This window comes from Staurois parvus, unplaced genomic scaffold (genome assembly GCF_062004578.1).
Source record: "Staurois parvus isolate SC_StPar_1 unplaced genomic scaffold, SC_StPar_1.0 ptg001111l, whole genome shotgun sequence".
Lineage (NCBI taxonomy): Eukaryota > Metazoa > Chordata > Amphibia > Anura > Ranidae > Staurois > Staurois parvus.
This window is the reverse complement of record NW_028318907.1, coordinates 740,362-758,011: the sequence shown is the minus strand read 5'-3', so window position 1 is coordinate 758,011 and position 17,650 is coordinate 740,362. Positions and strand designations below refer to the sequence as shown.

The 17,650-nt window shown below is 40.7% G+C and overlaps 1 protein-coding gene across 3 annotated transcripts in view; it reads left to right on the top strand.

Annotated features, from left to right (window-relative positions):
- Window positions 1-17,650, top strand: part of LOC149440130 (C-type lectin domain family 2 member B-like) — a 344,322-nt gene that overhangs the window by 319,156 nt on the left and 7,516 nt on the right. The window lies entirely within an intron of this gene.

Genomic DNA, 17,650 nt, shown 5'->3' with positions numbered 1-17,650 from the left:
GGCATATAGGGAGACCGGTGCTTGTAACTGTCCGCACTGCTGCACTGATCATCCCTGACCATCTGTCAGATTTCAGTTTCTTTCTGGGCCCCTGTGTGCTCCTCAGTGCCCAGCCCCTTCCCTGCATCCCCTGCACCAATAGGAGACGAGAGAGACTGGATCTGCTCTGCTTCCCCCTAAGTTCTCCCACACTCCAGTCCATGCAGCTTCTGAGAAGAAGATTTGTTGGCCAAAAATTATATACAGAGCCAGCCAGTAGCTCTGTGTTGCTTCTGACAGAGCATGTGAACCAGGAACCATCCATGTGAGTCCGATCTTCCCTGCCCTTCCCTTACTCTGCTTAAAACATTTAACAGTGCCATTTCATGAGATAATTTATGATGGTATGTTTAGGGGCGGGACAGGGTAGGGGTTGGGTGGGGCAACTGGTGGCGAGTAACTCTGAAAATCCTGGCTAGTAGCTCAGGACTTGAAATTTTGAGCCCTGTGAAAAAGGGGGGGGGGGGTGTTCCTTTCCTCCAATCAGCTCTCAGAGCTCTCCTCACTGATGTAATGTCAGATCCCCGCCCTCTTCTTTTCAGAGCTGAGAGATCCTGTATATTATGTACTTTAAAAAAAAAATCCATCCCCTACATTCATTCAACCACCTTCCATTCCGCCGTTGTATATAAACAGCCGGACGGTGGCACTGCAGGGTCGGGTGGCCATTTATAAACGGCCTCCCTGCACTCTGCTTATGCGCGCTCCCTGGGAGCGCGCAGCACCGCGATCCGAACACCGATCGTCGGACGGGACCTCTGTGCGAGGTCCTGATCATGTGATCACTGACTGGCCAATCAGTGATCACATGTAGAGTAGTAAGCAAGGTATCACTTGTGACATCATTGCTTACTATGTGTGAAATGTGTGAATGATCACAGAGGTCACATGTACAGAGCTATTCACAACAGCCTTGTACCATGTGACAAGCTGTGACCAATCACAGCTCACTCAGTAGTTCTCAATGGTTGCAAGAATGCAGCCAGAGAGGAGAAATTATTGCTTTTACAGCCTTTATGGGTATAAAAGCAATCAGTGTAAAAAAAAAAAAGAAATCTTCATCACCCCCCACAAGTAGTAAAGTGTCACTGCTAGGGTGACAGTATGTAAAAAAAAAAAATAATAATATAAAAAAAAAAAAATTAAAAAAGAAATGTTTAAAAATGATAATTTTTGGTTATAAACTAATTTAGGTTATTTTTTTTAACTAAAAATATAACGGAATAAATTTTGGCCAAGATTTATGATGAAATACTATTTATTTGCAAAATTTTATAAGAAAAACCCTTTTTTCAAAATTTTTGGACTTTTTAATTTACATAGCAAAAAAAAAAAAAATTCCAGTGGGGAATAAATACCACCAAAATAAAGCTTTATCTGTCTCAAAAAATGCTAAAAAATTCATATGGGTACAGTGTTGCATGACCGCGCAATTGTCATTCAAAGTGTGATAGCGCTGAAAGCTGAAAATTGGCCTGGACAGGAAGGGGGTGGAAGTGTCCGGACACTAAGTGGTTAATATTTATTTTTTTTTTACTTATTATTATTCCTTATTATTTGTTTGGTGGATTATTTTCTTTAGTGTCACAGAAAACAAATGTCAAAGAAAATTACCAAAATATAAAAGTGTTGCATTTTTCATTTGCAAATAATCTTGCCATGTTTTGTGCCAAATAATTCTAGTGTCAATTTCTGGGGGGAAAAGTGTATTCTTTTTAATTACAGTAAAGCTTCTATTTTAAACTAACACTGGTCAAAATAAAATAGAATGTTTTTTATCTTGTATGTATTACATTTTTGAAAATTTTTGCAAAACAATTATGACAAAGAAAGCATAATTTGTAAGAAGGGCTTCGTCCCTATCCCCGCTCCTGTCCTGCTAGAACACTATCCCTCCTGCTAATTTTGAACCCTCTGCCATGTTGTGTCCCACTCCTTGCCATAGGCCTCCACACAACATTCCTGGTCATAGACTTTCATGTCCCCAAAGAAGGAATGTCCACAAGTAGTTTGCTACCCTTTACTGGTGGTATTCAGGAAATGGTATAATAGTCACATCACAAAGACATACTGTACATTCTGGAGTCACTTGACATTACACATTACATCACATTTAGTGGACGGTTCACCGTAGTCAAAAGTGAAAGCATGTGAAGCACCTCAGAAGCCATCTCCCTTTATACAGTTGTGTTCAAAATAATAGCAGTCAGACATCACTAACCGGATCAATCACTGTTTTTGGTAGAAATCATATTTCTACATGGCAAATAATTTCCTAGCAGGTGTAGTAGAGTAATAGAAATCCAACAGACCCGACAATCATGACATGCATGCTGCTGATTCTGTGTCATTGAATCACTCATTGAAAGGGGCGTGTTCAAAATAATAGCAGTGTGGAGTTCTATTAGTGAGGTCATTCATTCTTTGAAAAACAGGTGGAAATTATTGCCCTTATTTAAGGAAGGAAGGCAGCAAATGTTGGACATGCTGGTTACAGTGCATTTCTCTCTGAAATTCTGAGGAAAATGGGTCGTTCCAGACATTGTTCAGAAGAACAGCGTACCTTGATTAAAAAGTTGATTGGAGAGGGGAAAACATATAATGAAGTACAGAAAATGATCGGCTGCTCAGCTAAAATGATCGCAAATGCTTTAAAATGGCAACCAAAACCTGAAAGACGTGGAAGAAAGCGAAAAACTACCATTGGAATGGATAGAAGAATAGCCAAAATGGCGCGGACTCAGCCAACAATCAGCTCCAGGAAGATGAAAGAAGGTGTGACGTTCCCTGTGAGGACTGTTACAATTAGAAGACCCCTATGTGAAGCCAAGCTATCTGCAAGAAGTCCCCGCAAAGTCCCACTGTTGGAAAAAAGACGTGTGCTGAAGAGGTTACAATCTGCCAAACAGCACATTGACTGGCCTAAAAAGAAATGGCGCAACATTTTGTGGACTGATGAAAGTAAGATTGTTCTTTTTGGGTCTAGTGGGCGGAGACAGTTTGTCAGACGACCCCCAAACACTGAATTCAAGCCACAGTACACTGTGAAGACAGTGAAGCATGGTGGTGCAAGCATCATGATATGGGGATGTTTCTCATACTACGGTGTTGTGCCTATTTATCGCATACCAGGGATCATGGATCAGTTTGAATACATCAGAATACTTGAAGAGGTCATGCTGCCTTATGCTGAAGAGGACAAGACAACAAGACAACGACCCCAAACACACCAGTAAACGTGCAACATTTTGGTTCCAGACCAACAAGATGGACGTTATGGAGTGACCAGCCCAATCCCCGGATCTTAATCCAATAGAAAACTTGTGGGGTGACATCAAAAATGCCGTTTCTGAGGCAAAACCAAGAAATAGAGAAGAACTGTGGAATGTGGTCCAATCATCCTGGGCTGGAATACCTGATCACAGGGGCCAGAAGTTGGGGGACTCCATGCAACACAGATGTACAGCAGTTCTCAGAAACAGTGCGACTACAACCAAATATTCATGAAGTGATTCAAAGGAAAGCAAAATCTTCAAACATTTCTCAGTTTATATAGTGAATGTTTGAGTTTGTAAAGAAGAATACAAACACTGCCATTTTTTTGAACCGTCTAATATTCACTTTTCTTCCATTTTTTTAGAGGAACAACACAAATTTGATGTATTTTTCTTCATGTTTTGATTTGGAATAGAATGTGTCGTGTTCCCAATGCATTTGAGTGTATGGAAATAAAAGCTATTAGAAGGATTTTCAGCTTTATTCGCTTTTCTCAACACACTGCTATTATTTTGAACACAACTGTAGGTGGGAATACAGGATTAGAAAATCAACTGATTGGTCATCCGACGACCGAGAGGCGTTCATTCATTGGTCGAAATCGTGGCCCACATTAACCAATCTAAAAAAATTGTTTGTGGGGTAATACGTAGTGTTGATGTCTTCCAAACAAGTGGAAGTGATGCAGTGTGCGTGTGACCTTGTAGCCACGCCCTTCTGGCCAGAACGAGCGATATACACACCATTAACAGCGATGAGTATAATATCGTTTATTACATTATCTATATACATAATAGTGATCTATCCATCCATTCAGTCATATCAGACCCTTGGTGATTGCATGAACCGTCACTCGCAAGCAACTTTTTCCATGAATTCTCTTAGCAATTATTTTACAGGGTAGGTTGCCAGGTCTTTCCCCAACCCCCCACCATGCAGGAACTCCCGCATGGCCAGGGATGAAACTAGGACAATTTAGACAGGAGCCAATTAACCTACCAGAGAATGTCTTTGGAATGTGGGAGGAAACGGGAGCACCCGGAGGAAACCCACGCGAACACAGGGAGAATATGCAAACTCCATGCAGGAGGCACCATGGTTGGGAATTGAACCCATGACCCAATTACTGCAAGGGAGACGTGCTAACCACTAAGCCACTGTGCCGCCCCTATAAATAGTGATACATAAAATAGAATATACAGAATTCCGGTTCCATGATCTCATTGGGCCAATCTACTTTTAACATTTGGATTTTTCGTTCGTGTTTATGAAGATTCCTCGGACATAAACATCCGAGTCATCTTCTGTTTCCGCTCATGTGTGATAGCGCTTGATAGATTTTTTTCGTACGATCGTCATACCATCTCATAGAAAATCCGTCGTTCGTATGCGAAACAACAACATTTTTCACTGTTGTCCAACCGGATTTTTTTGTTCACAATATCATTATTGGTTAAAACATCCTGCTCACCAAGGAAGAGAAAATCGTTCCATCAGTGAATTTCCGTGAAATTTTTCGGACGATTTTCTTATCATGTGTATGGGGCATTAGTCTTTCCTCTGCCCAGGATCTCTGCAGTCACCTGCTCCTTACGTACATATCTCCTGGGACTCTTCAGGAAATCTCTCAGCCTTGCCTAAAAGGCCTTTTGCAATCCATCCCTAGTCCCTGGTGAGACTCTGTACTATAACCAGACACTATTCTGGTACAGAGCCACGTAGTGGCAAAGTAGCTAAATGTACCTGCCTTCAAGTTTGCCCCCCCCAGATGTATTTATTACTTTGTTATCTTGAATAATGACAACGTTATTGCTAAATAAACAGGCCCATGATGGAAATATAAAAATTGCTCTGGTCCATAGGGGGTATAAAAAGTACAATAGCTGGAATGATTATATTACATAGTTTGAGATAAATCTAGAGCTGATTGTACAAGCATTGTATAGTCAGACTGTAATGTGTATGGTGAGCTATAGTTTTTAACAAGGTAAACTTTAAAATGACCTGGGAGGACAGAATTCTTGTGTCAGGAGAACCTTTTTCTCTTTGACATTGTCGTCTATTCTGATTTAATTGCCATGTATTTGTCCAGCATTATGCCATTGGTCTAGCCATTTCTCCGATTGGGGGTTATTTACTAAAGCTGGAGCGCTCAGAATCTGGTGCAGCTCAGCGTGATAGCCAATCAGCTTCTAACTTCAGCTTGTTCACTTAGGCTTTGACATTAACTACTTCAGCTCCGGAAGATATACCCCCCTTCATGACCAGGTTATTTTTTTGTGATGTGGCAATGTGTTTCTTTAACCACTTACCATCCTGCCACTGTAGAAATACGGCGGCAGGGCGGCACGGGTAGGCAAAACCACGTTTTAAAACGTGTGTTTTGTAAACAGATAGGGGGCGCGCGCGAGGCGCGCCGCCGCCCTATCTGTCCCGCCGATCACCGCCACGGATGTCAGTCGCCGGGTCACAGCCGGTCCTTACCGTCTGTTTCCCGGCGATCGGCGGCAAACAGTGACAGACAGCACAGCTGCAGTAGCTGTGCTGTCTGTCATTTCCCTGACAGCTCGAGGACGAAAGAAAGAAGAGTTTCTCTCTCGATCAGCGGTGTCCCATGCAGCACACACCCCCGCCCCCTAGTAAAACACTCCCCCTCACTCCTATAACCCTTCCCTGCAAAATAAAGTTAACCCCTTCCTCCCCAGTGCCATTAGTACAGTGTCAGTGTTTTTTTTTTTTTGCCCTGATCACTGTATTAGTGTTTTTGGGGATGTCAGTGACCCCAAGTCAGTACCCCCCAATGTCAGAATGTCTGCCGCAGTCCCGCCATAAGTCGCTGGTCGCTGCCATAAGTCACTGATCGCCGCCATAATTTGCTGATCGCCGCCATTATTAGTATGAAAAAAAAACTAAAAATCCCGCCATTTGTAAACGCTATAACTTTCTCGTAAACCAATTAATTTACACGTATTTTTTTTTTTTTTTAGCAAAGATGTCGCAGAATGCATTTTGGCAGAAATTTATGACTAAATTTGATTTTTGCATTTTTTTTACTGGACATGTTTTATAGCAAAAAGTCCAAAATATTGTTTTTTTTCCTCAAAATTGTCAGCCTTTTTTTTTATAGCGCAAAAAATAATTGCACAGGCAATCAAATACCACCAAAAGAAAGCTCAATTTGTGGGGAAAAAAAGGATGTAAATTTCATTTATGTACCATATTGCATGACCGCGCAATTGTCTGTTAAACTAGCGCAGCGCTGTATAGCAGAAAAATGGTGTAAATTGCAGTATCTATACCATAGTTTGTAGACGCTATAACTTCCACACAAAGCAATCAATATACACTTATTGGGATTTTTTTTACCAAAAACATGGAGCAGAATACATTTTGGCCTAAATTTATAACCAACTTTGAGTTTACTATATATTTTATATAGCTGAAAGTAAAAAATATTGTTTTTCTTCAAAACTTTTGGCCTTTTTTTGTTTATAGCGTGAAAAATAAAAAGCGCACAAATGATCAGATACCACTGAAAGAAAGCTCTATTTGTGTGAAAAAAAGGACGTAAATTTCGTTTGGGTGCAGCATTGCATGACCGCGCAATTATCAGTTGAATTAGTGCAGCGCCGAGTAGCAAAAAGAGGCCTGGTCATTAAGGGGGGTAAATCCTCAGGAGCTCAAGTGGTTAACTGACAATTGCGTGGTTATGCAATGCTGTACATAAATTAAATTTATGTATTTTTTCCCCCATAAATAGAGATTTCTTTTGGTGGTGTTTGACCACCTCTGGGTTTTTTATTTTTTGCACTATAAACAAAAAAAGACAGAATTAAAAAAATAATAATAATATATATATATATATATATATATATATATATATATATATTCAATGACACTGTCACTGTGTTAATGACACTGGCTGGGAAGGGGTTAAACATCTAGGGCAACCAAAGGGTTAACTGTGTGCCTAGCTATGTGTTTTGTGTTGTGTGTGTGCTGTTTTTACTTGGCAATCTGCTAGATTTTATTCATTGCTTTGCAAGGAAAGAAAATCTAGCAGATCGCCGCTACCTTGTTTACATATGTAGAGTTGCGTCCTTTCAGTCTCCTTAGTGCTCAATGGGTGCCAGTGCTCATCCATTGGCCGGCACCTGTTGATCAGCTTCTGCTGTGTCCAATCACAGCAGAAACCGTGCCCGGTGGCGTGTGCGTGTCTCCTGCGGCTGAAGTGCAAAATCATGTATACTTTCGTGATTTTGCACGGAACATCTTCCCTGTAGCAGTAAATCTGATATAGGTTGGAGTTAAAGTGGTTTTAAATCCTGAAAGCTGATTGGTTTCTATGAAGAGCTGCACCACATTTTGCACAATACAATTTTAGTAAATAACCCTTAAAGTGTGCATATTCTCATGTTAGGGCATGCTGCCTGCTTCAAACCCTGACCACTGAACCCAGCTTCCAGGTTTTATTGGCAAAGCTTAATTGAACAAGCTGAAGTTAGAAGCTGATTGGCTATCATGCACAGCTGCACCAGATTCTGAGTGCTCCAGTTTTTATAATGCAGGCCATACCGAATTCCGAACAAATTTTCTATAGAAAATAATTTTCGTACATTTTGTAATTTGATGGCACCAACATTGGTTTCAAAATTCGACCAGCCAAGCTTTTAATTTCACCTCATGTTGCTACAGAAAAGAATTTTCCTGGCCAAGAATTTTCTTGTCTTTCCAGGTCAGCTCGCGCCCATTTCTTTTTCCCTTACAATGGATTTTTTTATAGACAACACAACAACAAAGAAACAGTCAAAAGCAAGATCACTGACACAAAAGAATAAGGTGTACAATTCTTCTGATGAGGGATAACAGCAAACCAATGAGCGAGTAGGCAAAGGCCAAGGATAATCACCAAAATCGCATACAGAGACTAGGAAAAGCTGAGCAGGGGGTCTCACTGGATGCACATTGATACTCTACACCAAGGACTCTCGAGAAAGTCCGGCAGGTATATAAAACATTACAGGCACGATTCTCTAGGAGTATTACAATCAGCGCAGGTAACATGGAGACTGACAAAAACAAAGGAAAGAAAGAAAAGAGAAAAGTGAAGAAGGGAGAAACAAGGATAGTAAATACAAAGAAAGGGTTCCAGGGGATCGCACCAGGAGAGTCTTATATCGACAGGAGGGTCTGGTCAAATCTAGACGGTTGAGCCACATCAATCCAAGGATGCCAGATCTGCAAAAACTTTGGGTGGGTGTCTAACAGCATGGCCTTTAGCTTCTCATTAACCATTATAAAATTCATCCAATTCTTAATTGCTTTGAAGCTAAGAAGAGGGGTTTTCCAAGCTCTCACAATCGTTAATTTGGTAGCCATAAATAGATGCGATGGCAGCTGCCGCTCAGGACGGAGTAGGCCTACTAATGGTTTAAATAATAGCGCCTCATATGGGTTGCGCTTAATATCTGTGTGTAACAAAGAAGAGCATAGACCATAATTCATAGTCTGCACACCTTGGGGCAAGTCCACCAAATATGAGCCCTGGTGCCTATTTGTTGACAAACCCGAAAGCAAGTGAATATGAGGGGATAAAACGAGCCAGCCGGACCTTTACCATCTGTAAAGGACCTTTTAGGCATTTTCTAAAATAATAACTTTCCTCGAGCATTTAGACAATACTTGAGTCATGATCCGCCAGTCTTGCTGATCTAGACAACCCCCGAGTTCCGATTGCCAATGCTGATGATAAGAGAAAACCAGGGGTGTCCTATAAGAAATAATAGCGGAGTAGACAAGAGAGATCAAGCCTGGCGCATGAGGCCTGATGCTCATTTCTTTTTCCATTACATTTCTTGCACAATTCTCCCATCATTGATATTTTTTTTTAAATTTCCAACATGCCCAATCACTTTAATTCGATGGTCGCTTGAAAATCGGGCATTGTGGGCCACTAATGGTGCCAAATTCAGACAAAAATTCTTAGAAAAGATTTTCGAAAGAAAATTATTTTGGAATTCGACCTGTGTATGGCCGGCTTAAATCTCCCCCATTATGGAAGGGTTCAAGACTTCTGCTTATGTGCCATAAAATCTAATTTCTCTTTTATGTAACAGGATTCTCTGCTACGTTCAGGTTACACATAGACAGCAGTCAGAAAAAGTCCTTTCCATAGACAGTAACAATTTTATCTACCAAAAAAGATCCTCCATTCTACATGTGATGGTGCTGGGTACTATTGGAATGATGCTTCCTGGGTGTGGTCTTTAATTACTTTAGTAAAAAAATAGACATATAAATGATTGTGTTACAAAAATAGTGATAAGTAGACTTAATTGAAACAAACCCATATACAGTATCAATACACCTACAATCAAATTAAAGTCAATTTAAGTCCAAAGAAAAATTCTTGCAGGTGATTTCACAATCATTGATATCCCCGAATAAGATTGATGGTATACTCCAGAAAATCTTCATATACCTCAAAAACAAAAAATTTTCGACATAGTGTATTATCCAAGGTAATCACGTGTCACATGCAACAAACTAAAGTGCCACAGCAATCATGAAATGTCAGAACTCCAACAACTCGATTAATGAATCCACTGCACACAATATAAGAAGTGCATAATTACCCTAACATAGACAAAATCAGCATAGGGTCCATAATACAGATGAAATGGCTTCCAAGCTTTAGTCTACCATCTTCTCCAAAGACTTTCCATAAACCTCAATGGATAGAGGTTTAGAGGGAGAGTGTGGTCCACATCAGAGCAAAGAGGAAGTAGCCCAACCATATTGGAATCCCACTTACAGGAGAGAGGGAGAGTATGGTCCACATCAGAGCAAAGAGGAAGTAGCCCAACCATATTGGAATCCCACTTACAGGAGAGAGGGAGAGTATGGTCCACATCAGAGCAAAGAGGAAGTAGCCCAACCATATTGTCTGAGGGCAGAGGATTGTTCCCCCCAGGAGGAGAATTCAAACAAAAGGAAAAGAAAAGAAATGTAGGGGAGGGGATTTATAATCTGAGCTCTGTAGATCTCACTGAAAATTAGATTAAATTATTAGACAAGGGTTTAAAGCTTGCACCTAAAGGAAATCTCAATAAGTGTGGAATATTTATAGATATTAATACATTTATTAGAAAATTAAATATTAAGAAATATTTTTCTTCTCTTCCTGGTCCCACCACTGCAGCCAATTATATGAGTAGGTCGATGTTTGCTCATAGTAATCTTAGGAATAGATCCACGTTTAACCCTGTTAACCTCCCTGGCGGTATGATTATGTCAGGAATTTTGTACCAAAAGCGGTACCATTTTTTTGCATGGAAATTTGGTGTTATGTATTGTAGGCCTGCAATTCTTAGTAATTACTTACTTAAACATTCCGGATATGATAAAACTTGAAACACGAAATCATAAATTATAATTTAATAAATAATCATAAAAAATAATAATATAATAATAATAAATTTAATTCAATAATATAATCAAACCAAAAACACTGAAATTTGAAATACAGAGGCAAATTCGCACATCACTGAGCAAAGTCGCAAAATCGTTTTCAGTGTCTGATGACGAATTTCCCCACAAATCATTATCACTCAATTCTGCAAGTGGTTCTGATTTACTATCGCTGTTCTAAAACTGCTTTTGACGTAAAGGGACGCTTTTTGGCCGCCATGGACTTTTCTAAGTTTCCAGGCAGAAAGAACAGTCAAAATGCAGGCAGGGCGCCGGACAAAGCAGTGGGGACAAAATGTATGTGAAATGCAGTGAAAAAGCAATGACAGCAAAAATGTCATTTTTTAAAAATTTCAAATTTCCCGCCGGTTCCGCCGCCCGAACGTTCCGACGTCACAGGGACCGGAACACGGAAGCCAGATGCCGGCATCCGCCGGAGGAGATGGACGGGGACGCTGCAGGGGACCCATCGTGGGAGCGAAGGACAAGGCAAGTGCTGCAGGGACCCCCAGAGAACGCTGCATGTTAAGCCCGAGTGTAGCTCGGGGTTACCGTTCTTGGTATAGAAATTCTACCCCGAGCTACACTCGGGAATACCGCCAAGGAGGTTAATTCTAGGAACCAATATATTGAGGTATTTAAACGTATGATTATTGATGATCTATATGAATTGGAATATAAGAAGGTAAAGGAAGAAAAATCACTGTATCAGGGTTTGAGTAGTCTGAAGAATAGGAAAGAAATTGTTATCAGACCGGTGGATAAGGGAGGTGGAGTGGTCGTGATGGATAGAAGACAGTATGAGGAGGAGATGTCAAATATCCTGAACGATTCAATCACATACTGTAAGATCCTAAAAAGTCCTACATTGAAATATAGAAAGGCGTTGAAGAAAATAAATAATACTGCTAGGGATGACCATATTTTGAATGATAAAGAAGCACAGTTTTTAGTTCCATCGTTTTGCCGTATTCCTTTTATTTATATCCTCCCGAAGATACATAAAAATCTTAAGAACCCTCCGGGTAGACCCATTATTAATGGGATCGGCTCTGTACATTCTAGGATAGGCCAATATGTGGATTTTTTTCTACAGCCCATTGTAAAACAGATGCCCTCGTATGTTAAAGATAGTCAGGATATACCGTATTTTTCGCTCCATAAGACGTACCTGACCATAAGACGCACCTAGGTTTTAGAGGCGAAAAACAAGAAAAAAAATATTCTGAACCAATGGACTGCAGACACAGTACAGGGGATGACCAGAGACTGCAGACACAGTACAGGGGATGACCAGAGACTGCGGACACAATACAGGAGATGACCAGAGACTGCGGACACAGTACAGGAGATGGACCAGAGACTGCAGACATAGTACAGGAGATGACCAGAGACTGCGGACATAGTACAGGAGATGACCAGAGACTGCGGATAGTACAAGGGATGACCAAGAGACTGCGGGCAGTATAGGGAATGACCAAGAGACTGTGGACAGTACAGGAGATGACCAGAGACTGCAGACAGTACAGGGGATGACCAAGGACTGCGGACACAGTACAGTAGATGACCAGAGACTGCGGACATAGTACAGGGAATGACCAGAGACTGCGGACACAGTACAGGGGATGACCAAAGACTGCGGACATAGTACAGGGAATGACCAGAGACTGCGGACACAGTACAGGAGATGACCAGAGACTGCGGACACAGTGCAGGAGATGACCAGAGACTGCGGACACAGTGCAGGAGATGACCAGAGACTGCGGACACAGTGCACGAGATGACCAGAGACTGCGGACAGTGCAGGGAATGACCAGAGACTGCGGACAGTGCAGGGAATGACCAGAGACTGCAGACAGTGCAGGGAATGACCAGAGACTGCAGACAATATAGGGGATGACCAGAGACTGTAGACAGTGCAGGGAATGACCAGAGACTGCTGACCTTTGGGGAGGGAGGGGGAGCGGGTACCTGAATTTGACAGGTACCCGCTCCCACTTCCGCGGAGTTGTCCTTCCCTCATCTTTTCCGGACCGGCTTCTGTGACAGCCGGGTGCCCACTGTGCATGCGCGAGAAGCGCTGCGCTTTGTGAATGGCCTGGCGCCTTCTGGGACCTGTCATGTGTCCCAGAAGACACCGGATCATTCACAAAGCGCAGCACATGCGCAGTGGGCACCCGGCTGTCACAGAAGCCAGCGCGGGAAGACTGTGCAGCGCTGGAGCGAAGAACAGGTAAGGCCCTGCAGGAGAGAACAGCTGAGCGGCCAGCACGGTATTCTGACATGGTGGCGGCAGAAATACCGGACCGGCCGCTTTATATTCGCTCCATAAGACGCACTGACATTTTCCCCCCTTTTTTGGGGGGAAAAAAGTGCGTCTTATGGAGCGAAAAATACGGTAATAGATCTATTAGAGGGAATAGAGGTTACTGGAGATACCTTGTTGGTTACCATTGACATTAATTCCCTTTATACCAATATCAAACATTCAGATGGCCTGGAGGCCATTAAATGGGGTTTGCAGAAGTTTTCTGAACTCCATGGAAAACAAAGGAAACTTATTATGCAGTTATTAGATTTTAGTATGAGGAATAATTATTTTTGGTATAAAGGAGAATTCTTTATCCAGCAGAGGGGTGTAGCAATGGGTGCCAAATATGCCCCCAGTTTGAAAATCTATATAAATTAGTGTAGCGCTTAAAAAATAACATAATTAATAGACTATAAAAATAATAAATGTGACCAGTGCTGTAATCTTCACAGTGCTCTTATGCCACTAATAGCACTTAAACATAAACCAAAACCATCAATATCAGAATATAATATGATAATAAATGTGACAAGTGCTGTAATCTTCTCAGTGCTAAAATACTACTGAGTAAGAAATGAGACCATAAAACATTAAAAATTAGTGATAGTGTCACTCCAAACAATAAATAAATCAATAAATAACAGGTGACGGTGCCACTTCAACTTCATTCAATGTCCAGTATTCATATTGACATTCATCTATTCGAAGTGTTCTTGATAACCATGCATAGTGTGTATAGATAGTGCCACACGTGAACCAACACACTCCTTATCCACTTTGGCTGCAATGCCTGCTCACCTCCTTCCTGCGACCCCAAGGGGCCCACAAGCCTTTAGGATCACCCTGGATCCTCAAGATTCCTGGTATTGGCACCTTCCTGATATTCCTCCTATCAGGTCTCCTCCACTCCTTCACTGCTATGCCTCCCAGGCTCCTCACCACCGATTGTCTGCAAGCTCTCTCTCACAAAGACAGTGAGTGAAAAAACAAATCCTCCATTGTGTAGTATTTCCAATCAGTAGGGTTTATTCTTAAATAGCAACAACAGGTGACTTACATTCGGTTGTACAGTCTCAGTGCGTTCCTCTCAAGGTAAACTACAACCTCTGATAGTGACTTCCTGATAACCAGGAAAATGGCGTCCCACACCGGAAGTGCGACACTCCGGATACCGGAAGTAGCGTCTACGTATTGCCTACGCGTTACGTCACGTACCTCGTGACTTCTTCTGGGTATCGCTATGGAGACGCTGCCTTCTTTTATAGTGCGGTGGAACCAACTATCCCGCCCTTTAATCCCATTCTAATTGCGGCCGCCATTTTCTTGGAGCCTATTTTTCAGGGACATACATGGTAATCCTCTACTACTATGAAAAACCTCTTGTTAATCCTACGATCGTGAACTGACACATATACAGGCTATCTACTTAAGACTGGCCACTAAATCACAAGGGTCTTGAACTAGTCATGTTCTTACTAAAAAGGAAACAAAGGAAATTAAGAACTTTAGATAAACAAATAGGTGAGATAAAAGAAAAAACTCTACCATTTAAAGAGACAGTAGAAATGCAAAATCTAACCAATCGACTTAATAAAGATCTAGAAAGGGTGGACCAAGAGGTGAAGTACAGAAAAACTAAAAAATATCAGAGAGATCTAAATGATATGAAAAGAAACCAAGTATTTAAATGGCAATCAGAGGAAAATGAGATTGAACTAGCATCGGCTAACACAACCCCAGTTAAAGAAAAAGTGGTAAACAAAAGCGATCCCACACCCACTTACAAGAATCAGGTTAGAGATTCTAATCAAGTGCGATATAACACTCAGAATTATAGGACACCAAAAAATGGATACAAACCTAAGCCAAATGGAAACGGTGGATATAGGGGACCCAACAATAAGAAAGGCCCACCATATAATAATAGACCTTATTATCCAAATAATAGACCATATTACCAACCAGGGCCTAACCCTAACAACTATCAGCCCAGACCTTATGTGCCTAGACCCTATGGACCAAGATATGAGGGCCCGGATACATATGGACAATGGGACTATCCAAGATTTGAATATAGGAGTCCCATATACACCTATAACAGATTTGAGCCATTAAGGCAGGAGCCCAGACAAGGGGATTTTTTAGAGAGACACCCAGAAGAGAGGAGCCCAGAGAGAGAAAAGAGGAAAAGCCCAGGAAAAGGAGGGGATGCAGGGCAGGATATAAAAAACAAAAGAAAAAGAGAACAATAGGAGAAGGAGTGTTTAACATCAGTGGCTCCACATTAACGAAAGAGGAACTCATGGCATTAGATAGAGGTTTGAAGTATGCTCCCCCTGCGTCCATGAATAAATTTAAAGTATATATAGATGCTCAGAAATTCATTAGGAGATTAAATGTAAAAAAGTATTTTTTAGGACTACCGGGGGCAAAGAGTTGTTTAAATAGTGCCCCGAGTAGCAGTTTTACCCATACTGATCTTAGAAATAAATCAGTTTTTAATCCACAGATTAGTAACAACAGTCATATTGAAGTTTTTAAAAAATTAGTTAATCAAGATCTAGAGAAATTGAGTGTACCCAAAGTTAAGAAGAACATAGGAGTAGAAATTGGGATTAAGAGGCTTTCTAAACGGGAGGATATTGTTGTAAGACCAGCAGATAAAGGGGGTGGAATAGTGGTGTTGTCCAAAGACTACTATGTTAAAGAACTTTCCACTCAGCTTAACGACATATCCACTTACCAAATTTTAATGAAAGATCCGACAATTGCATATAAAAAGGAATTAGTATCATTGGTAAAGAAAGGAGTAGATAAGAAGATCCTAAACAAGAAAGAATCTAAATATTTAGTACCGGACCTATGTAGGATACCAATAATCTACACTGTCCCGAAAATACATAAAAATATGGAGAACCCACCGGGCAGACCCATTGTTAATGGGATAGAATCAGTATTAGCAAGGATGGGGGAATATATTGAAGAATTCCTACAGCCAGTGGTTAAGAATACCAAAGCATATCTGAGGGACACCAAGCATTTACTACAAATTTTAGATACATATAAGGGAAATAACAGAACATATATAGCCAGTGCTGATGTTACATCACTATATACTATCATAGGGCATGATGATGCCATGAAAGCAGTGGATTGGGGACTCAGAGAATATAGTGGTTTGACATGGACTCAAAGGAAATATCTATTAGAATGTTTGGACTTTTCCCTTGATCATAACTATTTTTGGTATAGTGGTACATATTACAAACAAATAAGGGGTGTGGCTATGGGGGCACGATACGCACCAAGTGTGGCGAATATTTTCATGTCATGTTGGGAAGAAATGGAAGTGTTTAATAATTGTCCAGAAGAGCTGAAAGTTTACAAAAGGTTTATTGATGACGTTATAGTGATATGGGAAGGAGAGGAAAAATCATTAATAAGGTTTCTGGATAAACTTAATGTGAATAATAAAAATATAAAGTTTACATGGGAACACAGCAAGGATCAGATTAACTTTTTGGATGTCAATATAGCAATAGTAGAAGGCAAATTTATTACGAAAACATTTTTTAAAAACGTTGATAGGAATGGATATATACCAATTGGAAGTTGCCATTACCCGCCCTGGTTGTACAATATACCAAAAGGGCAGATGGTAAGAGTTAGGAGAAATTGTACAAAATATGAGGATTATTTGGAACAAGCGGGAGGATTGGCAACTAGATTTGTAGAAAAGGGTTATTCAGAAAGTATGATAACACAAAAAATTATAGAGGTAGGTAATATGGACAGAGATATACTTCTGGAGGAAAAAAAGAGAGAAGTAACCCAGGAGGATAACATACCTATTATTATGGACTATAATGTCCATCACAAAAAAATTGAGCTAATATTCAATAAACATTGGAATATCCTGAAATTGGACCCTATGCTAACAACGGTATTACCAGAACATCCTAGGTTCATCTATCGAAAAGCTTCTACTATTAAATCTAGAGTGGTAAAAAGTGTATTGGACCCCCCACAAATGAACAAAGTAACTTTTTTGAGTGAAGAAGGTTTTTACCCATGTAAAAAGTGTGTTGGATGTAGGACCACGAAAAGCGGTAGACGAAAAAAGTTCTTAGTTAACACTACTGGACAGGAACACAATATTAAAGACTTCATCACGTGTAAAACTATGGGAGTGGTGTACTGCTTACAGTGCGAGTGCGGTTACCAATATATTGGGAGGACAAAAAGACCGCTTTGGAAGAGGATAGGAGAACATGTGAGAAATGTTCTAAAGGGATTCCCAAAGCATAATGTCTCAAAACATTTCTCTAAGTATCATAATAAGGACCCCACCAAAATGCAGTTTTGGGGTATAGAGAAATATAAAAAGCACTGGAGAGGCAGCAACAAGATAAAACAACTAAGTCAAGCTGAGTCACGCTGGATACATGACATGAGAACGCTAGTCCCGAGAGGCCTAAATGTTGAGTTTGATCTTAATTCCTTTATCAATGATTATTAAATTGACTAGGTTGTCGGATTTTAAGGCATGACTGT